General features: G+C 38.9%; 1 protein-coding gene across 1 annotated transcript in view; it reads left to right on the top strand.

The window, feature by feature from the left end:
• Window positions 1-504: 504 nt before the first annotated feature.
• The window catches only part of ZNF804A (zinc finger protein 804A), a 170678-nt gene continuing 156069 nt past the window's right edge, over window positions 505-15113 (top strand). Inside the window, exon 1 of the mRNA XM_072342444.1 lies at window positions 505-546. The gene's annotated coding sequence lies outside the window, so the exon portion shown is untranslated. The remainder of the gene's footprint in view (window positions 547-15113) is intronic.

Below are 15113 nucleotides of genomic sequence, written 5' to 3' on the forward strand. Positions count from 1 at the left end.
TTTTTAAAACAGGTTTTGTGTGGCTGCTCACACCCTTTTGCCCAGCTGTCTTCAATGATTACACCGGCATCTTGAGGTCATTTGCAGCTGATGTAGATTGAAGCTACCTTGCATCAACACTCATTTATTCTAGCAGCAGTACAGGCTGGTCACTGATTGAGCACAGTAATGATGTTTTATTGCTGCTTGTGAAGTAGAAGTCCTTTGTTGCTGTTTCAAATTTCAGCTATTAGTGATCTTCACCTCTTACTTGCGATGTATCTATACTGTGTATTATCAACTTGATAGTATTTTTTGGAGAACTACTTTGAGTATGTATGTGGTTGGATAATTAACTGGAAGTAAACTATTGGTATATTTGTTTTCTAGCTAGTTAAAGAAAATAACAGTCTTATTCTTTTTTTATAGAGATAGGCTTCTTTGCTGCTGAGGACTTCTTGTGTTCTTTGTCACATAAGATGTATGGAGCCATTCCGGTCACCCGCTGCTTATCTTACTGCTGGAGCTACCTGGGAGCCATGAGGCAGCTTGAATGATTCAGACCAGGTGAGTCATGTCTGTTCTGTCTCCTAGAATGCTTTGACCTTTTGATTTATATCTTGATTGTGATTCTAATTTGATATGAGTCAGCAGACTTGATGAGCAAATGTAAAGTAAGGATGGCTTCACTCCAAGTCTTCCCCCAGAAAGCTGAGATGCAGTTATCTTGAGCAAAACGGAATTCAGTGTAGCATGACTGAAGTAAACTGTGTTTTTATCTGCTGACTGGAAAATAAATTAATCTACATTAACTCAAGTCCCTTAAAGGTAGGATGCTCCTGTCCTAGTAGAAGGTACTATAGTCTCTGTTGTTCCTCAAGCACCCGTGGTGATATGAATGTATATATGCTCTGTTTATTATGGCAGTAAATGCTTTCTAACCGGATGCGTCTTGTACAGCATGGTATAAGATTTAACCTTTTTTGCATTATAGCATGCCTGACAGCTAACAGTAGTTATCAGAATGTTTAGCATTTAGTGGCTCTCCAAGGATAAAAGTGCTTCATTTTGATGGTTGGGTTATGAGGGAGTGAAAGAGGCATGTTTTTTTAAATTCTTTTATTATCTTGATATGCTTGATATAAAAACACTCTTTAGAAAAGCTAACTTGTACTAATGCGTAGATTTAAACAACCCAAAAACTGAAGCGTTCTCGCTCTGTGAGAATAATATTCTCGCTGTCATAATTTCTGTGTTGTTAGAGTAATAATAGGAAATAGTACTTGGAAAGGAAAGCAGAGAAAATACACTTATGTTTCAGAAGGCACTTTGAAAAAGACTGCTGGCTTTTCAGATCTGAGTATTTAATTTCATTGTTGTGATTTTCAACTCTGTACCCTGAGTTGATCCATTTCTACCTCATCTCAGAGGACTTGGATTTTGTTCAGTTTTGTTCAGACGGGCATTTCTGACATTGTTACACTTTTTGTTCTCAATAACTCTGGCTTGTGTATGTTATCTCAATTCACTAATTATATATGGAGAGTGGTTTTTAATATTTAAACGTTTTAATATATAAATGACAATGTTGCTGCTTAAAAAATGTGAATTAGGAAGTAATGAATGAGGTAGTACCTGTAGGAGAACTTGCCAGAAGGCCAACAGTGTGAACATCAGACTCTCATCACTATGACTTTGACCTTAGTGTACAGTGGTACACAGGCACCTTGTACTTAGGTATGTAAAGCAGCAATATTGAGTTGTCTGCTATGGAATCAGTTAATACCATTACTATTATCCGACTTTTATATTTGGAAAACCATCTGAGGAAGCTTATTTTTTTTTTTTCCTGCAGTGCATCACTTGACATTTAAAACTTTATGAAATAAAAGAAGGCGGCATTAAGATTAAACCTAGAAATGATGTGTGTTGATGTCCATAACAGATGATTCAATCTCAGTTCAGAAGCAGGAGTACCTTTAAAAGGACCTAGAAATTCTGCATTTCTTTACTTCTAACAGTTTGACATGAGGGGAGCAAACACTGTGTTTGCAATTTATGCCTTGGCCTTTCTTGGTTCTCTGAGAACAGCTGGAGAGGAAGTAAAAACATATAAGCAGCCTGCATTTTCATAAACATGTCAAAGGGAAGATTAGCCTAAAATGATATTTTCCAATCATAGCAGTCTGCAAATAAAGTCTCACCGAAAATGTCAGAGAAAGATTATCCTAAAATAACACTAGCTGCTAGATTACAATTGACATTTGATAGCTTAACGAAGGAAAATAAAATGGCATAGTTTGAGCCAGCAGCATCTTATATCTCATCTTATTTGGTGCCTAGAACCTGGAGTCAGAAGGGGAATTTCCAGGTCCTCTGTTGACGCTAAACTGTGCTGTCCTGTGGCTGTTAAGTCTTCTAGTAGTGGCAGTCTCTTCTCTCTTGACATAGCTTTGCTCTCTCAGCGGGCCTGTGGCTGTTAGGCATAACACTTGTCTGTGCCTTGATGGTTTGTTATGCTAATAGGGAGGATATCTGAGGCTGCAGATTTTGCCCTACTTTCACTGCAATAAAGAGAAGGATCAAGTAGATTTGAGATTTTTCTTGATGAATACCAGATCTTTTCAAGTTGAGTGGCCTTGAGAAATAACTCATCCAAATTCTTTCTGTTGTATCTACAATGAGATGCTCAGATATTACCATAATGAACATGAAAGAATAGTGGCTTTGTTTTATTGTCTGCCAGGAGTGGATTAGCCTTTTCCAATCACTACTTGTAACACATTCTAAACAGCTGTGTATGCTGCTATTCTTCGTTGAGGTGGTTGTATTGCATTGGAATCTAGAGAAGAGTTTAAGTGAATCATCTGCTTAGAAATGTTTCTACTTCTTAGTATGCTTAATTCCAAATCAGGGCCAAGATCTAGTCTGAAATGCAAAATAGTGTACAAGTCTGTAACGAATCAATAAATTTCCATAAAGCAACACTTTTGTGGCAATTGCAGGCTGAGCATGGGAGTATTCTCATTTTCTAACTGTCTTATCTCATTACAAATTGCTGTAAACTTTCATAATGATGTTGAGGTGTACCTGAAAGAGAGGCCAGTGCACTGCTGTGCTAAAAGATGATAGTGTAGTAAAAGCCTCTATTTGGGTATAAATATTTTCATGATGTAGTATTTGTCGTCACAGTGAAAAGATGGCTAATGATTACTTCACCTGTATTGGCTGGTTGCTAAGCTCACATTTTTTCTTGGTGCTCATTAGCTTTCTGGCCGTATGGTGGTGGTGTATAGATTTCCTTTTTATTCTATTTTGATTTTGCTGCAGAGACATTCAGCAAGCACGAGTTAATAGTTTTGGGCCGAGTCTTGGCATTCACATGCTAGTGCCCTTATATCTGCCATTGTAGCGATAGGAGAGGGGAGTGATGGAGGAGTGAGTCACTGCCCAAGGCATCATCTACAGCCTCTTCTCTGAAGGCGGGTTTTACAACTAGTTTAAGTCTTCTGGCAAGAGAACCATTGAAAAGAAGTGAAAAACAACCAGCTTTTGCAGCAATAAATTGTCAGACGAGATGGCTTAGTAAATCTGTCTTGAGTCAAGGCAGTGCAATGGTGCTGTCAGTTGTCTGCCAGCTTCGGAGCACTTGCATTCTTTGAACAGAAGCAAACTCCGAAATGGAGATCTGCAGTGTTTAACTGGATTGGCAAGTGGTAATTTAATAGAAGATATGCATCAGTGACTGTTAAAGAAGATGGGAAACCAAAGCGCTGGGGACAGATGGGTGAGAAAAGCACAGGAGATAGAGAGGTGCAATGTTAAGCAAGGCACAGCAGGCCTATTTCAGGGTGAAGATGAAAGAAGGGAAACTATCTGACTGGTGTATTCTATCTGTTTGGAAACGTTTCAGTAGCAAGGACTGTCAAGTGATGCAGATGAAGCAGAAAATTCAGGGGCATAACAAATAACGTGAATTGGAGGATAGGTGATGCAGCCACTGCGGTGACTCATTAGGAAAGGAGGTGTTAAGGAGGAGCAGGACAACTGATGAAGAACATGCAGACAACAGTGGCATTGGTGTAGGTGTGGTGTGTTTGAGAGGGATTTTTTGTTTGCCCCCCATTGTTTATTTCCTTGCTGTGAATTTATGGTCCGTTCTGTTAGATTTGATCCTATAAGGAATTGTGCCAGTAACAAAACTTGTGCTGAGAAGCTGGATGTGTTTGAGATCTGGCAAAAACACTTGGATTCTTTGTTGCTTTTGCTGTCATGAGTGTACTGCCTCCAGTACTTCCTGTCAGCAGCAGGGATGAGATACAGAATTAATTGTATGTGCGCTAAAGTATGCAAAGTCAATGAGTGCATTGCCCAAACAATACAACCTTTTAAGCTGTCTTCTAAGTAAGACTAGTAAGTCAACTTGAAAAAGTAAAAAATGATTTCAGATGCTATTTTTGACAACTGACCCTTCATTGAAAATTGCTGTTTTAATATATAAAAGCAGATAAATGTACTCAATTATCTATATTACTGAAGTAATATATTTTGCCTGCTTAATGATGTGTGGCTTTCTTTCTTTTTTATATAAGAATAAAAAGCATGAGGGTTCTTTTTATATCTGCTGTTGTAACTGGCCTTTAAAGAATACAATGCAAAATTATTTCTGGACTGTATTTCTTATATGGAGAAAGTAAAATGATTTCTAATTTTGTACTTGAAAGTTCATTACTACTTGACAGGTTTCTGATCCAATTATTAATAGCATGCATCATATAAATATGTAAGCAAAATGGTAAAGGAAAAGGTGATTGGAAGAGAAATGAAGATGGTAGAGGGTATATAAGAAGTGCTTTGAGGTCTTTGAGTTCTAAATGTAATCAAAAAAGTGACCTTTTAATCATTTTTGGAAGGTGAAGCTGTTCAGTTATCTTCTTCTGGTGGAGAAGACTTTTAGTTGTGTTATGGAGTACAGAAAGGAAAGAGGATTTTTAAACAAAATCCACAGCATAACAGAAGTCCAAACTTGCCACGATTGCTTTGGTTACTTGGGTTTGGGAAGAGGTGATGTAGTGTGGAAGTACATGCAGTGCTTATCCTTCATGAATGTTCATGTTAAACAAATCTGTCATCTGTGCTTTTAAAGTCCCATCTCCATATTTCGGAAGCAGGCGTACACTTCCTTCAGAGCTGCACAAGACAACAGGTCCTCACTTGAAAAACATCTGCTTTTAGCTCACTTATATGCAAGCCTGTTGCCTTGTGCTCCACTTAAGGAATCAAATAGATATAAATCTGTATGAAAAAACTAGTCACTATGAACATGTCAGCTTCTGCAGCATCCTATGGATTTTAAAGAGGCATTTTGTAAGCTCTGCTATGAAAGAAAATCCTTGCTTCTTCTGAAAGAGAGAGGAGGAAAATAAGGGTTTGTAAATGTTGCTGCATTGTTGTGAAACGCATGCTTATACACAGGCGTATCCACTTGCTTTGAACAGCCATGTTTTTACACTGTCAGTTCTACTGAGGTGAGAAGGGCTGTGCTGCTAGGTGTGATCTTGAGGTCAGAGCAGCTTCCATGAAATACACCCAGCAACCCCAATGAACACACACAGTGCGATGGCAGGGTCGCCTAGAGAACCCACTGCTCTCTTCTCTGTTGCATCAGTCTTAGGGAGATCCAAGCTGTGTTGCTAGCTTAGCCTTTGCTCTTTAGAACAGGTTACTTGCTGCAAGTGCTATGGCTGTTCAGAAGTATGGAATAAGAGGGAAAAAAATGTCACAGATCATCCTTGTTGGTGCTTTGAGGTCTGAGATTGAAAATCAGAATCAAAGTGATGGATACTGAAGCATCCTCCTGCATGTATTGACACTGTCACACATGGGGTGGTGGTACAATACAAATGTTGTTATTCACTGACATACATGGACCTGAAATAGGAATCACAACATTTTCTCTTTCATGGGTAGCAACCTACATGTAGACAGATGTAATGGGGAGTGTTTACATTACTGTGGCCGTATGGTTGGCTTTAGGGAACTAACAGCTTTACCTCTCCAAGCTGAAATACTGCCATAAGATTGTATAGTGGAAGCATGTAGCATCAGTAGGGAAAAATGAGCCCTCCTCTAAAAAGGGAAAGGCATACTACATTGAAGTTGTCAAATTGGTAGAAATGACTCGTGAGAAAAGGAAAGCAGCAATGTCTGCTTCCTTGGTAGCAAAGCATTTGGAGCTTTCCTTTCTTTTTGGTGTGTGTGTGTGTGTGTACATATATATATGTGTGTATGTATAAATATCTATATATATAAGTATTTTTCTTCCTAGAAAATTGTTTTAATGCCCATTTGAATTGGGTCTGAATGCAGTGACACCTAGAGCAAAATACTTTGTGTGAAAGTCCTCTCTGAAGGGTGGGTGGGAGCAGCCTTGACAGGACAGGCTGGTGGAGCATTAAATATTTGTTAGGCTATTCTCATAACGTCGTATCTTCATCTATCAGTATAAGGGATGTCTGAATGCTCTCTCTGGCTTCATTCTCTTGGGTCACCTTATTTTATAGCTGACTTGCGATGGATTGTTAGGACGTGAGGAGAGATGATAGCTGTGCTTTTCCCCAGTCTGACTTCCCATGGTATGCAGGGATGGAAGTGGCAGCAATGCAGGAGGTGTTTTAACATCACAACATAGGCAAAACATAGGTGGTAACCTGCATAATGTGGATTAATCTGTGCTGAAGATCTGCAAGTTTCTTCTAAGCAGGGGAAATGACAACAGTGTGCCTGAGAGAGATGCAGACACCATTCCTCTTGAACAAACCCTGTTGAATTTCAGCTTTGGCTCTCCTGCCAGAGGCTGCTTTTGCTCAGAGCAGTAGGAGCCCATGCAGGCAGAACAGGACTTTGGTATACCTGTGCTGGTTGTGGGTGCTCAGGTGCTTATCATTCAGCAGCATTCCTTGTGAAAAGTGGGAGGAAGATGCTTCTAGTTCCATTGTGCAGGTAGTCATTGTCACCAGCTGCTTGCGTTGGCCTCAAACTGTGCTGCTGTAACATGGGGTGCGGATCGAAGGGTTTATGCAGCAGGTTTGTCAGTGCAAGCCTTGACTTTGGGCACTCTAATGTAGCTGCATGATGGGGAATTCTCTCTCCCATCCTACATGCTCATATGACTATTTAGCACTAGGGAGAGATGTTAGGTAAGTCCAAGCAAATACTGAAAAGTAGTACTGCCTGCTATTTCTATTTTTTCCTTTACCATAGTAGATGGAACAACAGAAGAAACATGAATTTTCTAATCTGCTTTCTAATTAATTAAATTACCTGTAAGCTGTGTTATTTCCCAAGCTGCAAAAATCCTGTGTTGTGCAGGCTACTTTACTATTCCCATTCTGTTAAGTGCTGCGTAGAGGGGCCGTTGTATTTATTGCTCAGCCCCACAATATCAATTTTATTTTAACATTAGCACCTCAGCTGTCCAAACTCAGAAATGTTACAGTGCAACTGAAGAAGATCCAGTTCTCTAGAAATTTCTGTTGGCTACAATTGCATCTCTGTGTCCATCTTTCAGATGCTATTTGGTATTGTATAAATCAAGTAGTATTATGGCAGTGACAGTAATGTAGTGGGAAAGAACTGAGTTGTTAGTGTACAACATTAGAAATAGATTAATCTGTTTAAGTTTTAATATGAAAATAAATTGTATTTGCAGTTTATTAAGACACCTTTTCTGAGCTGATAGTGCGCATTGGTAGAGATGTTATGTACAGCTTTATGTAATTAAGAAAGTGGCCAATGGGAATTTAAAAAAAAAACAGCTTTGTGATTGTAGCTGTGTATTCTCTGAATACTTTATCATTGATTTATTTACTTATTGCTGCTTAGATCTCATGCCCTTGACCTCAGGAAATGTGCAGTTTTCACACTGTGTCTGAGTTTTGAGTCATCAATGCCACTAACAACGAATTACCCTGAGCTAGGAAACTGCAAATCAGGTGAAAAGCATCAGCTGGTTCTGGTGAGCCCATGCTGCAGTTTATGTTGTTTCACATCAATGGTTTCATAAGATGATGCTTTTAGAAACAGCTTTTCTGCCAAAACCACCAAAGTTGTAGCGATGATAATCTCCCTAAAAAGGGCTCCCTGGGTGATTCTTATTTTAAGACTGTTAACCTGGAAATTACAGTTAAGCAGAAGTTTGAAATTGAGTTTTTGAGCTGAGCAATACTTGGAGATTGCATACACAATGCTTATATAAAGCCTCAGTATGCAGGCAGCGTGCTGGCATCAGTGCCATATTACTTGCATTGCCAAGTTGTATCTTGTAGGTCCTCTTAACTGGGCTTTGGGTCCTTTCTTTCTGTTGCTGCTTTCCCTGCTTGTGCTGGTAGGTGCAGTTGGGCGTTTCACCTTACCAGCAATATTGGTATAACTAGTGAAAATGGAGCAACAACTACTTATTTTCCTACAGGAGTTGAGCAAGACTATTTGCTGGCTTGGGAGGATGCTGAGTTGAGGCCTGACCTTCTATGGAAATTTCCAGATAATCATTCAGTTAATTTTTGACTTTTATCTGAACATTGTATGCAGGAAGTACTGGTACAAATGCCTGGATTCAAAGGGTAACAGTCTCAGCTAAATCTAATTGTAAATATTGAAATATTTCTCTTTCAATGCAGTAAATTAACTTAGCGAGTGAAGCTAAAACCTACTGATTTTTTTATTTTTTTTTGAAAGGCAGGGTCTTTCTGATGGCTTTTATTTGATCAAATCCTTTTTGTAGGATGATAGAATCATTAAGACTGGAAAAGGCCTGTAAGATCATCCATCCATCAGCCCATCCTCACTGTGCCCGCTGAGCCACGTCCCTCCTCAGAATCGTGATCTTAATGTTTTTTTCCAGATGCACATTTTGTCAGCTCCATCACACCCTGTTTGTTTTAACTTCTCATGTCTCAGGTTAAATCTACCATATCAGCTACGCTGATCAAAAAATTGAGTGCCTGAAGCAAGTGATGAATGCCACTGTAGCAAAGCTGTCACCACCACTTACTTGGAGTGGAGGGAGGGGAAGATTGCTTGCCACGTGCAATCCAGACAATCTAATTTGTTATTTAGGGTACCTCAGAGTAATTATTCCTTCTTTAGCTTTAAGTGACTTTTCATAATTAAAATAAACTAAAATACAGAGTAGTCGGTGTCTCTTATAGGAGTAGAAAACAGCATGAATGTACGTATTCTCCTTGTCCAGAAAAGCTCTGTGAAGTAGGGCAGTTGAATATCAATGTACAGATTTGTCATGTTTTTTTATCAACTTTAGGTGACGACTTTTGTTCAAGATGAGACAGAAGCCCATGGCTACTTTTGTAAGCCATCCACAGTGAGCTTTCAAACTTAGAGTACCCTTCTGGAGTCTTTTAGAGTAGCTTATGTAAAAGACTTGCTATTAAGTGGATACGGACTATTAGAATTACCTTATTGGTGTGACTGGAAAAATCACTTTGTATACCATAGGATTATCCATACCTGATTTGGAAATAGTTTATGCTTGTAGAATTCCATGTGAATGTGTTCTTTCAGTTAAGCGCAGTTTACCTGGAGTAATGGCAGCAACCAAAGGAAAGCAAGAAAAGACAGCTCTGAGTAACTAAAGAATTTGAGGAAGCCTCATTATTGCTTTCAAATACAGTTTTGTTTGACTCCACATCCTCCTGTTTCCTTTGGTGGTGGTTTTTATTTTTGTCATAATGATCTTTAAGAATGAAAGCTGACTAACACAGAAGTGTGCTGTTTCTAATGCCTACAACATCTCGTTTTGGTTGCTGCTCAACACGTAGGTTGTAAGGAATAAAAATGGAAAAGAATTTAATAGATTAAAAAAATAAAATCCTGAAGGCTTTCTTAAACTTCATAACTCCATAACTTGGCAGCTGACTGTCTTCATAAAACTGATGAGCAGCACTTGGAGCACAGCTGTGTTTGTTACTTTCAACATACCAGCATCCACTTTAGCCAGGTTACATTAAGTATATTTTAGTTACATTAGCTTATGCAAGATGAAATCTTAGCTGCAAAACTAAGATTATTCTGTGGTATGAGCAGGTGTAGTATAAACACACAGTACTTAGTGCACCATTTGTCACAGTTAAGTTTTACTTGACAGGGCGGACACCTACAGCCTTTTCTCTGGAAAATGAAATGCTGCTGCTCTGCCATCTTAATGCAATCAGTTCAACAGCCATATAAGCGGTCCTGATCACTCTCTTGTCCTTCTTCCTGCTTAAATATGATTGCTGTTAGTCTCTAGCCATAGAAGGCTTACTGATTTTGTTACATATTTTAAGTAGATTTATTTATATCAGGTTACAGGGTCATATATATAATACATATATAGTGATTCAGACCTTTCCTGTGTGTGTGTATATAAACATATATAAAACCTTGCTACCAGATCTGTAATTTCATACCTAGGTCCGTGGATTTATCTTGCTCTGACTTTTGTTCATCCTTCAGCTGTAACGATATCATTTTCTCTTTTCCTTGTATTTCCACTATTTCACTCACCTTTTCTCCTGAGATTGTCATACAGAAATATGAAGCAAATTACTTGTCTTATTTTCAGTGCATGGTTTATCTTGTGCATAATGGGCAGGAAAGGTTTCTTCTTCCATTGATGTCTGTCTTTCAGAAACACTTGGCTGAAGAGCTCCCTCCCTCTCCCCCTTTTCCCCCCCTCTTTTATTTTCTTTATTTCTTTAAGCAAAATATGACATAGGAGTGTTTGTTGTCTCTATGTACTGTGACTTATGTGACTAGCATTTCAGTTCTGCTGGCTGCTGTTTTCTACTACTAGCTCCTATTTATCCCTCCTTTCTGGTTGCAATTTTTCATTCATTTACATTTGCAACTCCTTTTTCAGAAGCTGAGGGATGGGAGTTCTAGGTATAAAATTGAAGTTTACCTCTTCCACAGGCAAATCGCTGAAGTTCCAAGTCTAGTTGGCTTAGTTAATAATCTACTTTTCTTTTAACGCTCTCTTGTCCTGAGCCTCAGTTATATGTAAGCTAATGTGGCTGATAGGCTGTGTCCACTTGCATGTACAGGGCATACTACCTCCTACCCTTTTCTCTTTCTGCAACTCCTTCGTCCAGCAATCTGGATACTGTATGTGTGGCTTCAGTAGCAATGTACCAAACTAAATTGCTTTCAGTAGAGATAATTAGTTTATATGAGATGCTGGGTAATGTGGTTCTGTTTTTTCAGGTCCTAGGCTAGAAAGACCACACATACATTTTATGGGCATTGAGTTCAGGGCATTCACTACTGCTTACTGAGAAGCATTTAGAGATAAAGTGCAGTTAACTGTGTTCCTGTCATTAGCGTGCTTTTGGACTCTGTCATAGAAAGACAGTATCACTTCTGTTAGTGGAAATGAGCTGTGAATTTATTGGAAGGACCACTGCAGATCCATCCAGCGCTGCCTGTAAGTTTAGGGACCTATCCCCTCCAGGGATAGGGCACCCACAGTCTCTCTGAGCAACCTGTGCCAGGGCCTCGCCACTCTCTCAGTGGAAAAACTTCCCTGTGACCTATAATCTTCATCTTCTCAGCTTTAGGTTAAAACCATTCCCCCTTGTCCTTTTACTATCTACCCCATGTAGAAAGTTGATTTATCTCCTGTTTATGAGCTCTCTTCACATACTGGAAGGCTGCAGTGAAGAACTCCCCAGAGCCTTTTCTTCTCCATTCTAAGCAAGCCCAGCTTCTTTAGCCTGTCTTCATAGGAGAGGTGCTCCAGCCCTTTGATCATCTTCGCTGCCCTCCTCTGGATGCCCTTCAAACACTTAAAATCTTTTCTGTGTGCCCCAGACTTGGACACAGCACTCCAGCTGAGGGCTCATGAGGGCAAAATAGAGAGGGGCAGTGATCTCTCTTACCCTGCTGCCATTATTCTTTGATCCAGCCTGGGTTATCAAATGGTTTAAAAGCAAATTAGATGATCAGTATGACAGAAAATGAGCAGACTTGGTGAAACAAAGTAATGAATTACTAAGTTTTTTAATAAATGCTGTTTTCATATTGGGAAAACTGTGGTTATTGAAAGCCATAGCAGCGAAATAAAACAATCAACCTTGACCACTGTAAAAATCAGAATAAACACTCTCAGACTTCTTAAGTATGTGGAATTCTGTGTTGTAATGTTCTCTTCTGTGGGTGCTGATGGTGAGCAGGGGTGTGCTCATTACTGAGGAAAGTTTAAGGATACAGTGTAGTGAAGCTGTTACAGTGAAGCCAATAGTAACCCTTAACTGCTGTCCAAGTCAGGAGTGCAAGATGGAATTCTGGTGGGGATAGAAGAGGGAATGTACTGAGGCTGCTTGTTGGATTTAGCTTTGTCCTGCCTGAGATTCACTTGTTAATTTGGTTGTTTGGATTGATCCTGTATAATAACTTAATGCAATATTAGAGATTTTTCAGCTTGCATTCAAAACCAGTATATGCTTTCTGAGAGCTGATTATAATACGACCTGAAAAATTAATGTGGGAAGTAAACGTGGCTTGGGAGAAATTTCTTTTTAAGCTTGAATGAACATTCTCCTCTCTCCCTTAAAAATGATTTTGGTCAGTTCTTCATCTACGTTGATGCTTTGTTCAGACTATGTAACGAATTCCTTATTGTACTGAACCATGCAGACTATGTGAAAATTACAATACTTCATCAGTTTTAATGCTATGTTGCACAGGCAAAACCCAGAAATGTTTTGTTTGTATTTGTTAGTGATCTTGATTTTCTAGCAAGTAAGTTATCTTCAGCAATTGTAATAAGTTACTTTCTGAGTGGGAAAAGGGATATTATTCTCTGAAAAATTCCATGTATCACTGTGTGTGTGTGTATATATATATATACATATATATATATATATATATTTGTTTTCAGTTCACTGCGTTAGAGAAAATGCTTTTTGTTCACAAATGACCCAAAATAATTAAGAGCTGAGAAAACTATTACTTTGCAGAAAGTGTCTTTTTTGAGTGTAATATCTTGAAAACAATCTGTTCTACCTGCGTAGCTGTGCTCTTCTATTTAGGTACAATTTATGTGTTGTCATTTATTTTTCCAAGTTTCGAATATCAAACAGTCTCCTTGAAGTATTTGGCTTCTTATCTGTCTTAGTGGAGATGAAAAGATATTTATCTCCTGACACAACACATTAAAAAAACAAACCCTTGAAAGTATATTGACTGCAGGTGGCTTTGTAGAATAGTTTGGTAGCTCTCCCTTTGAAAGCATGGGAAGAAGGAGATGCTATCAAATGGTTCAGTGGAATAACTCATTAATGATTTATGTTTAAAATGGCACAAGCCTTCAGGTGTCTTGGTGGAAAGTGTAGTTATTTGGGAAAGGAATGTGGTCACGTTGTTGTTGTTTTGGAGAAAAAGCAAAAGTATTACTTCTGTTGAACCCTGTTTCTTCCTCTTCTCGTTCTGCCAGAATGCAGATAATTATGATTTATTTCTGTACTCTGGAACATATTCTTCTAGTCTCCAAGACAGGCACACAAAGCTCTTTGTTTCCTGCAGGATGAAGTATTGCTTAAAAACATTTTGATTCTTTGTCACTTGTCACCCATCTCTTGTGCTCTTCAGATGTATGTGAATGTTTGAGGGAAGAATTAGGCAATCTTTCATCATTTACAAGCAACATGACACTGCTCTGTGCTGTTAGTAAGTTCTGGCAGAGCGCTGACAGCTCTGCATTGGATTAATACCTGGGGAGTCCCTGGGCCTCCTGATGGTTAATAAAAGAAGAATGTCAAGTGCACTACTGCATTTCCTGGCCTTGAGGGGTGTGTGTGTGTATTGGCAATGCTGAATTTGAAGCAGCAGTGAAGTGGCTGGCAGTCATACAAATCACACAAAAATCATCTAGATTGGAAAAGTCTTTCAAGGTCATCAAGGCAAATCATCAGCCTGACCTGTGAGTCCCATCACTAGACCATGTCCCTTAGAGTCATGTCCACTTGTTTCTTAAAGAGCCCTAGAGGAGGGGATTCCACCACTGCTCTGGGCATTTCATTCCTATGCTTGTATGCCTTCCCTATGAAGGTGTTCTTCATCAAATGCCATCTAAACCTCCCCTGGTACAGCTTAAGGCTGTTTCCTTATGTCCTATCACTTGTCTTCTGTGAGAAGAGCTGAGTTGCTGGTGATCTTCAAGGCTGCAGCAGAGGTGATATTTGAGTCTTAGGATACATAAGTCATTTTCTGGCCAAAGCAGGTGGACACTGCCTGAAAGCTTCAACCATCATGGATGTTGATGAGCATTGCACATTTTAGAGTGTGAAATCAGCACTTCTGCAAGGAAAAAATTGTAAGGAGGCCTTGTCTGTGTTAGAACCACTTAGAACTGGCTGTTGTCTTACTGAGGGGATAGTTTTCTTTTTTACTTGTTTCTTTCACCTCCTTTTTCCTCATGTATGTTTGTTTAATTTTTAAATCTTTTTTAATCTTAACTCAGAGGGAAGCTGGGACGTCAGGCTCTGATGTACTGAGTTCTTTCAGTTTATTTTATTGTTTCATTTCATTCGGTGTTACCATTATTTCCTTCTACTGAAGCTGATGAGAGGATCTCTGGAATTATTCCCATGCCGAGCACCTTTTTGCGTCCCCTACTGCCACCTATATTTTCTAAGTAAGAAAAAAGGAAATAATCCATGTTTCTCCCCTTGTTTTACTGCCCATTTTCTTTCCAGCTTATTTCTTTTAATGTTCCCACTTTAAACCTTTATAGGCTGAGCAGTATGACCTTAGTTTATCAGTGAATTTAAATGATGTGATTCCATTAGGTTTTGTGACAGTAATTTGAATTTTTATTTTACAGTGTAGATTATCTAAATGTTAAACATTTTGTTTTAAGTGGGAACGTTGAAGTCCAACTAAAGCGTTCTCCTTAATACAGAAGTCTGCCCAAGTGCAAAAATGCATAAATATAAAATAGAAGAAGTCTGTGAAACCCCAAATCAAACAGTTGCCTCCAAGACTATTTTCCTTTTCACGCATACCTTTAATTTTCTTCATTCTTCAGGGTCACAGAAGCATTCTATTCAAAATCAACAAAAACAAGTAAGCAAAAC

This window comes from Excalfactoria chinensis, chromosome 7 (assembly GCF_039878825.1).
Source record: "Excalfactoria chinensis isolate bCotChi1 chromosome 7, bCotChi1.hap2, whole genome shotgun sequence".
In the NCBI taxonomy this organism is placed as follows: domain Eukaryota; kingdom Metazoa; phylum Chordata; class Aves; order Galliformes; family Phasianidae; genus Excalfactoria; species Excalfactoria chinensis.